The 12,555-nt window shown below is 40.4% G+C and overlaps 1 protein-coding gene across 14 annotated transcripts in view; it reads right to left on the reverse strand.

The window, feature by feature from the left end:
- The window catches only part of MYCBP2 (MYC binding protein 2), a 399,116-nt gene that overhangs the window by 341,683 nt on the left and 44,878 nt on the right, over positions 1-12,555 (reverse strand). The gene's annotated exons all lie outside the window — the stretch shown is intronic.

A 12,555-nucleotide genomic window follows, 5' to 3' on the forward strand; every position in this document is an offset into this window, starting at 1 on the left:
ATAATTAGATATTTAATATTTAAAAACCCCTGAACAAAGCTGATTGTTTTCAATTTTTAGATCATGTCATGGCTACAGGACAAACTGTACCTTGGACCTCTTTATTTCCTCTCAAATGCATCCATCCCTTGTGTGACTGGCCTGGCTTCCTGCACCTCACTCTGCGCAGAGTCATGCAGTTCAACCATACTTAGACTAAAAAGCAACAGAGGGTCCTGTGGCACCTTTGAGACTAAACAGAAGTACTGGGAGCATAAGCTTTCGTGGGTCAGAACCTCACTTCTTCAGATGCAAGTAATGGAAATCTCCAGAGGCAGGTATATATCAGTGTGGAGATCTCCACACTGATATATACCTGCCTCTGGAGATTTCCATTACTTGCATCTGAAGAAGTGAGGTTCTGACCCACGAAAGCTTATGCTCCCAGTACTTCTGTTTAGTCTCAAAGGTGCCACAGGACCCTCTGTTGCTTTTTACAGATTCAGACTAACACGGCTACCCCTCTGATACATACTTAGACTGGATCTCTGGGCTGCAGACCCCCTGGTTACCAACCACATGAATGGCACAGGCCCAATTTGGGTTTAGCACCTGTAATAGCTTCTATTGGGGAGCCTGTGACAGTACAAGTTTACAGTGACACAGAAAATGAAGGTTACTTATAACCAGAGTTCTTTCAGATGGACTCTGCACATTCACACTCATAAATTAAGGCTGCTGTCGCAGCTCAAAGGGTGTAATCACCTCATTGCAGTGCTGATCACACTGCTCACATGGTTCCTAACATTGTTAGCTTTTCTGACTACCACCTCACCCTGAGCAGATGTTTCCAAAGAACTACTCACGATGACTACAAGAGCTCTTTCTTGACCGGTGGTAGATAATTAAGATAGACGCCCATCATTTTGTATGTATTATTGGGATTATGTTTTCCAATATGCATTACTTTGCACCAATCAACACTGAATTTCATCTGCCATTTTGTTACCCAGTCACCCAGTTTTGTGAGATCCCTTAGTAACTCTTCACATCTGCTTTGGACTTAACTGTTTTGAGTAATTTTGTATCACTTGCAAACTTTGCCACCTCACTATATTTACCCCTTTTTTCAGATCATTTATGAATATGTTGAATAGGACTGGTTCCAGTACAGATCATCTCTCCATTGTGAAAACTGATCATTTATTCCTACCTTTGTTTCCTATCTTTTAACCAATTACTGATCTGTGAAAGGACCTTTCCTCTTACCTCATGACTGCTTGCTTTGCAAAGAGCCTTTGAGAGGGGACCTTGCCAAGGGCTTTCTGAAAGTCCAAGTACACTATATCCATGAGATCACGTTTGTCCACATGCTTGCTGACACCCTCAAAGAATTCAAATAGATTGGTCAGATAGCCATTACAAAAGCTGTGCTGGCTCTTCCCCAACATACTGCATTTGTGTGTCTGATCATTACATTCTTCATTATAGTTTCAACAAATTTGTCTGGTATTGAACTTAGGTTTACCAACCTATAATTGCCAGGATTGCCTCTGGAGACTTTTTTAAAAATTGGCATTACACTAGCTACCCTTCAGTCATCTGGTACAGAGGCAGATTTAAGCAATAACTTGCATATCACAGTTAATAGTTCTGCAATTTCATATCTGAGTTCCTTCACAACTCTTGTGTGACTACCATCTGGGCCTGCAGACTTATTACTGTTTAATTAATCAATATGTTCCAAAATTCTTCTACTGACACCTCAACCTGGGACAGTTCCTTAGATTTGTCACCTAAAAAGAATGGCTCAGGTGCGGGAATCTCCCTCACATCCTCTCCAGTGAAGACTGATGCAAAGTATTCACATAGCTTCTCCACAACAGCCTCGTCTTCCTTGAGTGCTCCTTTAGCACCTCTATCATTCAGTGGCCTCACTGATAGCTTGTCAGGCTTCCTGCTTGTGACATACTTAAAAATTGCTATTAGTTTTTATGTCTTATGCTAGTTGCTCTTCAAATTTGTTTTTGGCCTGCATAATTATACTTTTACACTTGACTTGCCAGAGTTAATGCTCCTTTCTATGATCCTCAATAGGATTTGACTTCCAATTTTTAAGGAATGTCTTTTTACCTCTAACTGCCCTCTCTTACATTGTTGTTCAGCCAGGGTGGCATTTGTTGGTCCTCCTACTTGTTTTGTTTGTTTTTATAATTTGGGGTATACATTTAGTTTGAGCCTCAAATATGGTGTTTTAAAATAGTTTCTATGCAGCTTGCAGGAATTTCGCTTTCGTAACTGTTCCTTTTAATTTACATTTAACTAGCTCTCTCATTTTTGTGTAGTTCCCCTTTTTGAAATTAAATGCTACTGTGGTGGATATCTTTGGCAATTTTCCCAATACAAGGATGTTAAATTTAATTACATTTTGGTTGTTATTACTGAGCAGTTCAGCTATATTCACTTCTTGGACCAGATCCCGTGCTTTAGGACTAAATAAAATATTGTCTCTCCCCTTGCGTGTTCCAGGACTGCTTCCTGGAATAGCTAGTCACTAAGGGTATGACTACACTGCCCACGTTACAGCACGACCACGGCAGCACTGTGACATGGGCAGTGTAGACAAGCTTTATCACCAGGGAAGAGCTCTCCCGGCGATAAAAAAAATAAAAATAAAACCACCCCGAATGAGTTCCCGGCAATAAAGCACTGTCTATACTGGTGCTTTTCAGCACTAAAACTTTTGTCGCTCAGGGTTTTTTTTCCACACCCCTGAACGACAAAAGTTTTAGCGCTGAAAATGACAGTGTAACACAGCCTTCGTCTAGAAGTTTTATTTCTGCATCCCATCCGGAGTTAACATCTATCCAGTATACAAGGATATAGTAGAACCTCAGAGTTACAAACACCTCAGGAATGGAGGTTGTTCATAACTTTGAAATGTTCTTAACTCTGAACAAAACATTATGGTTGTGCTTTCAAAAGTTTACAGCTGAACTAACTTAAAACAGCTTTGAAACTTTAATACGAAGGGGAAAAAATGCTGCTTTTAACCATTTTAATTTAAATGAAACAAGCACAAAAATAGTTTCCTTGCCTTGTCAAATTTTTTTTTTTTTTAAACTTTCCCTTTTTTTAGTAGTTTATGTTTAACACTACTGTACTTGCATGCGTGTGTGCTTGTGCTGCTGTCTGATTGTGTACTTCTGGTTCAAAATGAAATATGTGGTTGACCAGTCACTTCATAACTGGTTTTCATAACTCTGAGATTCTACTGTAGTTGAAATCCCCCATTATTATTGGGTTTGCTGCTAGGTTTGTAGCCTCTCCAATCTTCCTGAACATCTCACCATCCTAGTCAGGTAGTCAGTAGTACGCTCCTACTGCTATACTCTTATTATTCAAGCACGGAATTTCTATCCATAGAGATTCTAGGATACAGTTTGGTTAATTTAAGATTTTTATTAGATTTGATTCTATGTTTTGTTTCACATAATGCTACTCCCCCTCCAGCACGACCTACTTCGTCATTCCTATATATTTTGTACCCTGCTATTACCCGTGTTCATAGATTATCATTGTTCCACCAAATTTCTGTGATGCCTATTATATCAACAGCCTCATTTAATACTCAAGTTTGTTCATCTTGGTATTTAGACTTCTTGCATTTGTATACAAGCACACATAAAATTTGTAAATATTTAGTAGTCTGCCTTCAGGTGATGCAAGTGATGGGGCTCTTTCGTTTGATTGCTTCTCTGTTCAGTTCCTACCTGTACTTCTATCCTCTCCTCTTTGCTAGAATATAGAGTATCCCTGTTAATAAATCATCCCCTAAGGGAGCACTTGTCCGCTTTCCACCAGCCCTTGGTTTAAAAACTCCTCTATGATCTTTTCAATTTTACATGCTAGAACTTTTGTTTAGGTGGAGCCCATCCTTCCTGTATACGCTCTTCCTTTCCCAGAAGGTTCCCCAGTTCCTAATAAACTTAAATCCTTACTCCTAACACCATGGTCTCATCCACACATGGACACCCTGCAGTTCTGCCTGGCTGGCTGCACCCGAATATGGAACAGAAAGCCTTTCAGATTCTGGTACTATGGAAGTTCCAATCTCTCACTTAGCCTACATTTGGCCTTCAAGACCTCCCTCCTGCCCTTCCCTATCTCATTGGTATCTATATGTACCATGACTTAGGTTCCCTGTAAGCTGCGCAGCTATTAAGGGCTGGCAGGTCCTCCAGCCCGGCCCGGCCCAGGCCCACCGGAACTGCCACTGCTGTAGAGAGGTGGCCCAACCCAGCCCCACTGGAGCTGCCGCGGCTGGGAAGAGGAGCCCCTCCCCCGGGGCCTGGTCCAGCCCAGCCCTGCCAGAACTGGTGTGTCACAGATCACCTCCTTATTGGGGCACAACAAAATTAATTCCACACATAGGTGGGAAAAATTAGAGGGAACACTGACCATGACCACCAGCTCCTCCACAACAGTGCACTCCAAGAATAAGACTACCAACATGGTGGATTGAACTCCCTACAGTATCTTAAAAGAGGACCACAGAGGTCCTTCTTCCAACAGGTTGAAAGAGAGTACTGTAGACCTTGAATTCTTCACCTTCTCTAACATTTCAGTTTTCTTGATGCATAATCCACCTCCTTCACAAGGAAAGTCTTCTATCTATAACTTGCTTTCTGGAGGAGCAGACAAACATCTCTTAGACTCATGGACTTTAAGGCCACAAAGGACCATCATGACGATCTAGTCTGACCCCCTGCACACTACAGGCCACAGTCTCTCACCCACCCTGTAATAGACCCGCAACCTCTGACTGAGTTAGTGAAGTGCTCAAATCTTGATTTAAAAGACTTAAAGTTACAAAGAATCCACCATTTACTCTAATTTAACATGCAGCAGAGGAAGGCCAAAAATAACCAGGGTCTCTGCCAATCTGACCTGGAGAGAAATTCCTTCCCGGCCCCAAATGCAGAAATCAGTTAGACCCAGAGCATATCAGTGAGACACACAAGTGGAAAAGAACTCAGTGTAGTAACTCAGAGCCCTCGTGATCTAATGTCCCATCTTTGGCCGTAGGAGATATTTGCTACTAGCAGTCACAGATGGACCACATGCTGTTGTACGCACTCTCCTGATACCAACCCCCTCAATAAACTTATCAAGCTCAGTCTTGAAACCAGTTAGGAAATTTGCCCCAATGGCCCCCTTGGGAGGCTGTTCCAGAACTTCACTCCTCTGATGGTTAGAATTACATGTCTAAACGTATTGATGGCCTATTTATATATATTTGTTCTTGTGCCAACATTTACCCTCAACTTAAATAATTCCTCTCTCTCCCTGGTATTTATCCCTCAGATGCCTTTACATAGAGCAATCATATCTACCTTCAGTCTTCATTTGGTTATGCTGAACTAGACAAAATCCTTATCCTTATGTTTTCTCTCGTAAGGTAGTTTTCCCACTCCTCTGATCATCCTAGTAGCTCTTCTCTGTACCTGTTCCAGTTTGAATTCATTGTTCTTAAAACATGGGACACCAGAATTGCACACAGTATTCTAGATGAGGTCTCGCCGGTGCCTTGTATAGTAATAACACTTTCCAATCTCTACCTGATGCATACCAGGACTGCATTCATCTTTTTCACGGTTGCATCACACTGGCAGCTCATAGTCATCCTGTGATCAACCAATACACCCAGGTCTTCCTTCTCCTCTGTCGCTTCTAACTGAGATGTCCCCAGCTTATAGCAAAAATTCTTCTTGTTAGTCCCTAATTGCATGACCTTGCACTTTGCACTATTAAATTTCATCCCATTTTTATTACTCCAGTTTTCAATGTCACACAAATCTTGTATGATATTCTTTGTCTCATCCACAAGTTATTAGCACACCCCCATTTATGTGCCACGGTCATTAATAAAAATGTTAAATAAAATTGGTCCCAAGACTGATCCCTGGGGAACTCCACTAGTAACCTCCCTCCAGCCTAACATTTCACTTTTCAGTATGACCCATTATAGTGTTCCCTTTAACCAGTTCCTTATCCACCTTCCCAGTCCCATATTAATCCCTATTTTCTCCAATTTAACTAATAATTTTCCATGTGGCATGCCTTACTGAAAACCATGTAGATTAGATCTACTGCATTTCCTTTGTCTAAAGAAACTAGTTAATTTCTCAAAAAAAGAGATCAGATTGATCTGGCACAGTCTACCTCTTTTAAAACCATGTTGTATTTTATCCCAATTACTGTTTACCTTTATGTACTTAACTACTTTCTCTTTCAAAATTTGTTCCAAGACTTTGCATACAACTGAGGTCAAACAGGCATAATATAAGCAATTTTCCAGTCACAGGGTACAACTCCTAAGTTTACAGATTCATTAAAAATCCTTGCTATTGGACTTGCACTTTTATCTGCCAGCTCCTTTAATATTCATGGATTGAAATTATCTGGGCCCCCATTTGGTCCCAAGCTGTTTCAGTTTGACTTCTACCTAGAATGTCGTAATTTCTACTTCCATAACCTCGTTTCCATTAGCCACCCTGCCACTACTTCTAAGAGCCTTATTATACCCTTATTTAAAACTTAGGCGAAGTGTTCACTTAAATGTTGGGCCACACCTAGATTATCTTTAATATCCACCCCATTCTCAGTGCTTAGCAGTCCCACTTCTTTCTTTGTTTTCTTTTTCTTTATATGTCTAAAGTACCTCTTACTGTATTAATTTCCTTTCCAAGGTCCAACTCTGTTTGGCTTTTGGCAGGTCCCACCTTTTCCCTACACTTTCTGACCTCCAAGAGTCATTTTCCTTGCTGATCCATCCCTTATCAGCTTTCTGCTGTCTCTTAACCTGTTTAAGATGCTTGTTCATGCTGTTAGATCTTCAACCCTTTCCCACAATTTTTCTCCCCTTGCTTGAGATGCAGGCTTCAGATAGTTTCTACAACTCTGATTTAAATAATTCCAAGCCTCCTCCTCATTCAGCTGCTTAAGTTCTTCAGTCCAGTCTACTTCCCTAACAACTTCCCTCAATTTTTTTAAGTTTGCCCTTTTGAAATCAAGGATCCTAGTTGCAGACCTTTTTTAAAAAAATCCTTCCATTAACTTTCAACTGAATTAACTCATGATCACTTGAGCCAAAGTAGTCCTCTAAAACCAGTTCTTTTATGAGTTCATTAATACTTACCAATACGAAACCTAAAATGACATCACCTCTTCTTGGTTCAGTGAGTACCTGGTGAAAAAAAATCTGTCTGCTATCACATTCAGGAATATCTGGGCCCTACCATTATTAGTAGCATTTGTCCGCCAATATATATCAGGGAAATTAAAGTCTCCTATAAATACTACTGGAAATTGTATGATTATCCCATTGAAAATATTAAAGAAGTCCCTATCCATATCAGATCATGGGGGTATTTAGTATACCCCAAGCATTATCCCAGTGAAGCTTCTTTTACAGCTTTCTTTGCCAAAGTGATTTTGACCCAAACAGATTCCCCATTTTATCCAATCACTTCTAATTTCTGGATCGCCTACTTTACCATTAATATACAATGCTACTCCACCACCTTTATCTGTATTTCTGAACAGAACATACCCTTCAATACCTATATTTCAGTCATGACTACTATTCCATTTTATTTCTGTTATCCCTATAATATCTAGTTTAACTTCCTGACCCAGGAGTTCTCGTTCATCCATTTTGTTACCCAGGCTCCTTGCATTGTTGTAAAGACATCTAAGTTGTTCCTGCTTGGCTTCACCAAGATTCCTCACACGACTAAGCATGGTCACTCTACTACCAGTATCGCCTACCTGACTGTTAGTGCCAATACCACGGACAGTATCTGTCCTCTTGATATCCATTCTCCTACCCTCTGTTGTTCCTTTCTCCATTGCTATATCCTCTGTTACTTGATTTTTTCCCCCACTCAGGGTTAGAACCAGGCGTGGAGATTACAAGAGCATCTACTGTGAATTCCTAATTTAAAGCGCTTGTAATCAGTTGTCTCAACCTCCATTTAAGAAGTCTATTTCCCTCCCTATTAAGGTGGAGTCTGTCCCATGAAAACACTTCTGTCTGTGAATGTCTCCCAGTGGACAATTATCCCAAAGACCTCCGTACAGTACCACTGTCTGAGCCATCTATGGATCCTCAATCTTGTCTCACCTTTGCTCTCCTCTTCTAGCGACAGGTAGAATCCCACTGAACATCACATTAGCCTCCATTTCTTTAAGCATCTTTCCGAGCCTCGTCTAGTCTTCCTTGAAGCGTCCCCATGAAAATCCAGAAGTATCATTTGTTCCCATATGAAGGACAATCAGTGGACTATTCTCTGCCTGTATTAGGCAGAAAACCTTTCCCATACTGCCTGGTAATTAGCCACTGTTTCTTCAAGGCAAACAATGGCAAACACTTTTTTTAACCAGTTACCTCCATCTATTTTCCCCTCTTGCTGGAGGATGTGAAATTCAAATCTACTCCTCTAGATCTAATGACTGCTGCAACTAAGGCTTAGGGCGTGAACAAAGGAGAATATTTTATATAGCAAATAATATAACTTAGGGGTTTTTTTGGTTTTTGTTTTTTGAAGCGGTACACTGCATTGCTTTTGCAGGCTGCAACAGTTCATCTACAACTGGAAGAAAGACTTCATTCCTTGACAGAGCACCCAAAACAAATACAGAATGGGGGTGTTCTTCCAATATTACAGATGGAAGTTTCAAAGTCATGGCCATCTTATCTACAAACTTGTGGAATTGTAAACTGTCCTTAGAATGAGAAGTAGTGGTAGCCACCCCAACAATTCATTTGGTGATGAGTCAGTTTCCACCATTGGCTCCAGTTGCTGGTATTCTGAGCCGCAGGCTCTCCTTCTGCTGACAGAATTTCAGGGATCATAGAGTGACAATGCTCTTTGAAGACAGGAGAAGTAGTCAGATCTGGGAAGCTCGGATACAATGGGCAAGCTTTTCCAACAGTGGCCGTGCAATCTCTCTGTGCTGCTGAAACGACACTAATAGGGCCATGCATCCTTTAGTGGAACTTGCCAGTAGTACAATACCCAAATTCTAGGAACATCTCAGACCCTAGAAGATAAGACAGCACAAGCCCAATGTCCAGAAGTACTCTTTCCTGAACGTGAAATCTCGACAGGACCTCTGAAAACCTAACTCAGTCCAGTTCCTCTGTAGATCGGACAAGCACAGACTGCAGATTCAAGAGACAAGTGGAGAAACTAGAGGACCTGGCATGTTTAGCAAAAAAGGCGACATCATTTCACCGCGTGAGCCCGAAGGTATTCTTGGGGGCAGCAGGAAAGTCTCTGGGAAAAATAAAATCGCTTATCCCATCTCTCTTGTTTCACAGGAGTCAAAATATGAGAAGGATAATTGGTTGGAGCTTTCATCTTCTCCACTTTAGCTAACTGGTCTCGTGGCTCTGCAGATTTGTGTGGTGAACTTCAGCTACCACAGTAACCGATGAAGCTGTGTGAATCGGTGATGATGAAACTACTGCTAGTTCCAGAGCTCTCTTTAGATCAGATGCTGTCCTTAGAACCCATAATTGAGATTTACGCAGGGATTTACATCTAATTTTCAGGTTTGGATCTGATGTCAAAAAATGCAGATCTGATTAATCTCCTGGATGCAACTTGGCCCTGATAAGAGAAGCCTTCTTATTTCTTGACATTTTTTTAATCAAAAGACGACTGATACAAAGGCTTTTCTTGGGGCTCGGCTCTTATCTCAAAAGCCAATCCCAGTGGTGCCTTAGAGGCTTTCACTATCAGATCAGATGAATTAAGAACTGCCTGTGCAACAATCATGGAATTCAATTCCAGGGCCAAGGCCAGTGTCTTCATCATTGGGCTTCTTAATCCAACTGTGCCCAAAGAAGATACACGTGTTTGTGTCTCAGAATCATAGGACTGGAAGGGACCTCATCTAGTCCAATCCCCTGCACTCATGGCAGGACTAAGTATTATCTAGATCATTCCTGACAGGTGTTTTTCTAACATGCTCTTAAAAATCTCCAATGATGGAGATTCAACAACCTCCCTAGGCAATTTATTCCAGTGCTTAACCACTCTGACAGTTAAGATGTTTTTACTAATGTCCAACCTAAACCTCCCTTGCTGCAAGTTAAGCCCATTGCTTTTCTCCTATCCTCAGAGGTTAAGAACAACTATTTTTCTCCCTCCTCCCTTCAACAAACTTTTATGTATTTGAAAACTCTTATGTCCCCTCGCAGTCTTCTCTTTTCCACACTAAACCAACCCAATTTTTTCAATCTTCTCTCATAGGTAATGTTTTCTAGACCTTTAGTCCACAGAAGAGCAACAAAAATGATTTTCTCCAATTTGTCCACATCTTTCCTGAAATGTGGCACCCAGAACTGGACACAATACTCCAGTTGAGGCCTAATCAGCGCGGAGTAGAGCGGAAGAATTACTTCTCATGTCTTGATTACAACACTCCTAATATATTCCAGAATGATGATCGCTTTTTTTGCAACCGTGTTATACTGTTCATTCATATTTAGCTTGTGGTCCACTATAACCGCCAGATCCCTTTCTGTAGTACTCCTTCCTTGGCAGTCATTTCCCATTTTGTATGTGTGCAAATGATTGTTCCATCCTAAATGGAATACTTTGCATTTGTCCTTATTGAATTTCATCCTATTTACGTCAGACCATTTCTCCAGGTCATTTTGAATTTTAATCCTCTCCTCCAAAGCACTTGCAACCCTCCTAGCTTGGTATCATCCGCAAACTTTATAAGTGTACTCTATGCCATTATCTAAATCATTGATGAAGATATTGAACAGAACTGGACCCAGAACTGATCCCTGCGGACCCCACTCGTTATGCCCTTCCAGCATGACTGTGAACCACTGATAACTACACTTTCATCATAGAAAGAATACAAAATCTTTGCATCAAGACTAACAAAGGCACACAGCAGTTTAGGAAAACAGCAAATTTTGCTCCAACATCTATTTACAGGAACCTCCAAAGAATTTTTCATTCAGATCTATATTTCAAATAAAAGCCTATATAAAACAATTTGGTTTGTTTGTTGGTCTATCAGATTTCAGAAAACAAAACCAGAGATTTCACTGAGGTTTATTAATGCATCTTATTCAAAAAGTACAATAATTATTTCAGCTTGTTTTCAACTACCAGCTTTATTGTCAATTGGAAAAGCATTTTGTATTTGAATTAAAAACAAGCATTCTAGAGGCTTGTCTATACGTAAAATGCTACAGTGGCACAGCTCTTCAGTACAGACATTATCTACACTAACAGGGAAGATTCTCCCCACCAGTGCAGGTAATCTGCCTCCCTGAGAGGCAGCAACTAGGTCAACAGAAGAGTTCTTCCACTGACCTAGTGCTGTCTACACTGGGACTTCGGTAGGCTTAACTACACCACTCAAGAATGTGGATTTTTCACACCTGTTAGTAACATAGTTATATTGACCAAGTTTTCTAGTATAAACCAGGCCCCAATCTCAGTCTTAAAAAGCTTAGCACCGGAGGAGCTGTGAAAGTGGAAAAAGTTAGGTGTACGTTTTTCTTCCAACTTTCATCCCTCTTTGACGAACATAAAAGATCTTTATCAATATTCTCTATTTAGCCCAGTATCTTATTCAAAGGAAATAAGTCTAGAAATTACTAAAATGAGACTTCAAATCATCTGCAACAACTCTCCTCATTTATATCAAATTAACAAAAAATGAGCTCAGTAGCCTATGCCAATCCAATAAATTTTATTATGTGTATATACAAATATACATACACACATATACATCCACACACGAAATATCAAAGCAATTCACCTATTAATGAAGATAACATTCGCAAAAGCACTTAAGTGACTTAGGAGTCTAGGTCCCATCTTCAAAAGTGATTTAGGCACTTTGGCTCCTAAATCCTATGGATTTTCAACAAAAGATGGGGCTTGTCTACACATGGATATTGTGCAGCAAGCTATAGTGTGAATCAGCCTGCTTGCACAGTAACTTGCCGTGTGGACACTGCTATAGAGCAGTGAAAGTCCACTAAACTGCATACTTGGACTTTCATTGCACCGTAACACCGTCCACACCGCAAGTAATGCACAGCAATTGGTACGCTGTAGGCAAGCTGTTAGGTTCCAAAAGGTCCATATTTTCAAAGGCACTTTGGTGCCTAATGATGCAGATATGCAGCTAAGCAACTTAGATGCCCAATTCTGTATTATTACAATGGAAATTTGGCCTTTACCCTGTGTAGGTGTTTTTTAAAGCCCCACTAGATGCCTAACTGCATCTTTAGGTATCAAAGTAACTGAAAATCTGGTGCCTAGGTTACTTCTGAAAATTTTATCCACACTGTTCTAACACTGCCTCACTATGAAAGTATTTCTAGAAACTGCAAATAGTATTAATAGATGTTAAAACAGCTTGTTTTTTCACATTCACACAGGTAAGCTGTCATTCATTCCATTTTGATCAGGTGACAAAGTCAATAAATGTGGAATATTCACTACAAAAAACAAAACAAAAACAAAA

Source organism: Malaclemys terrapin, chromosome 1 (genome assembly GCF_027887155.1).
Source record: "Malaclemys terrapin pileata isolate rMalTer1 chromosome 1, rMalTer1.hap1, whole genome shotgun sequence".
Lineage (NCBI taxonomy): Eukaryota > Metazoa > Chordata > Testudines > Emydidae > Malaclemys > Malaclemys terrapin.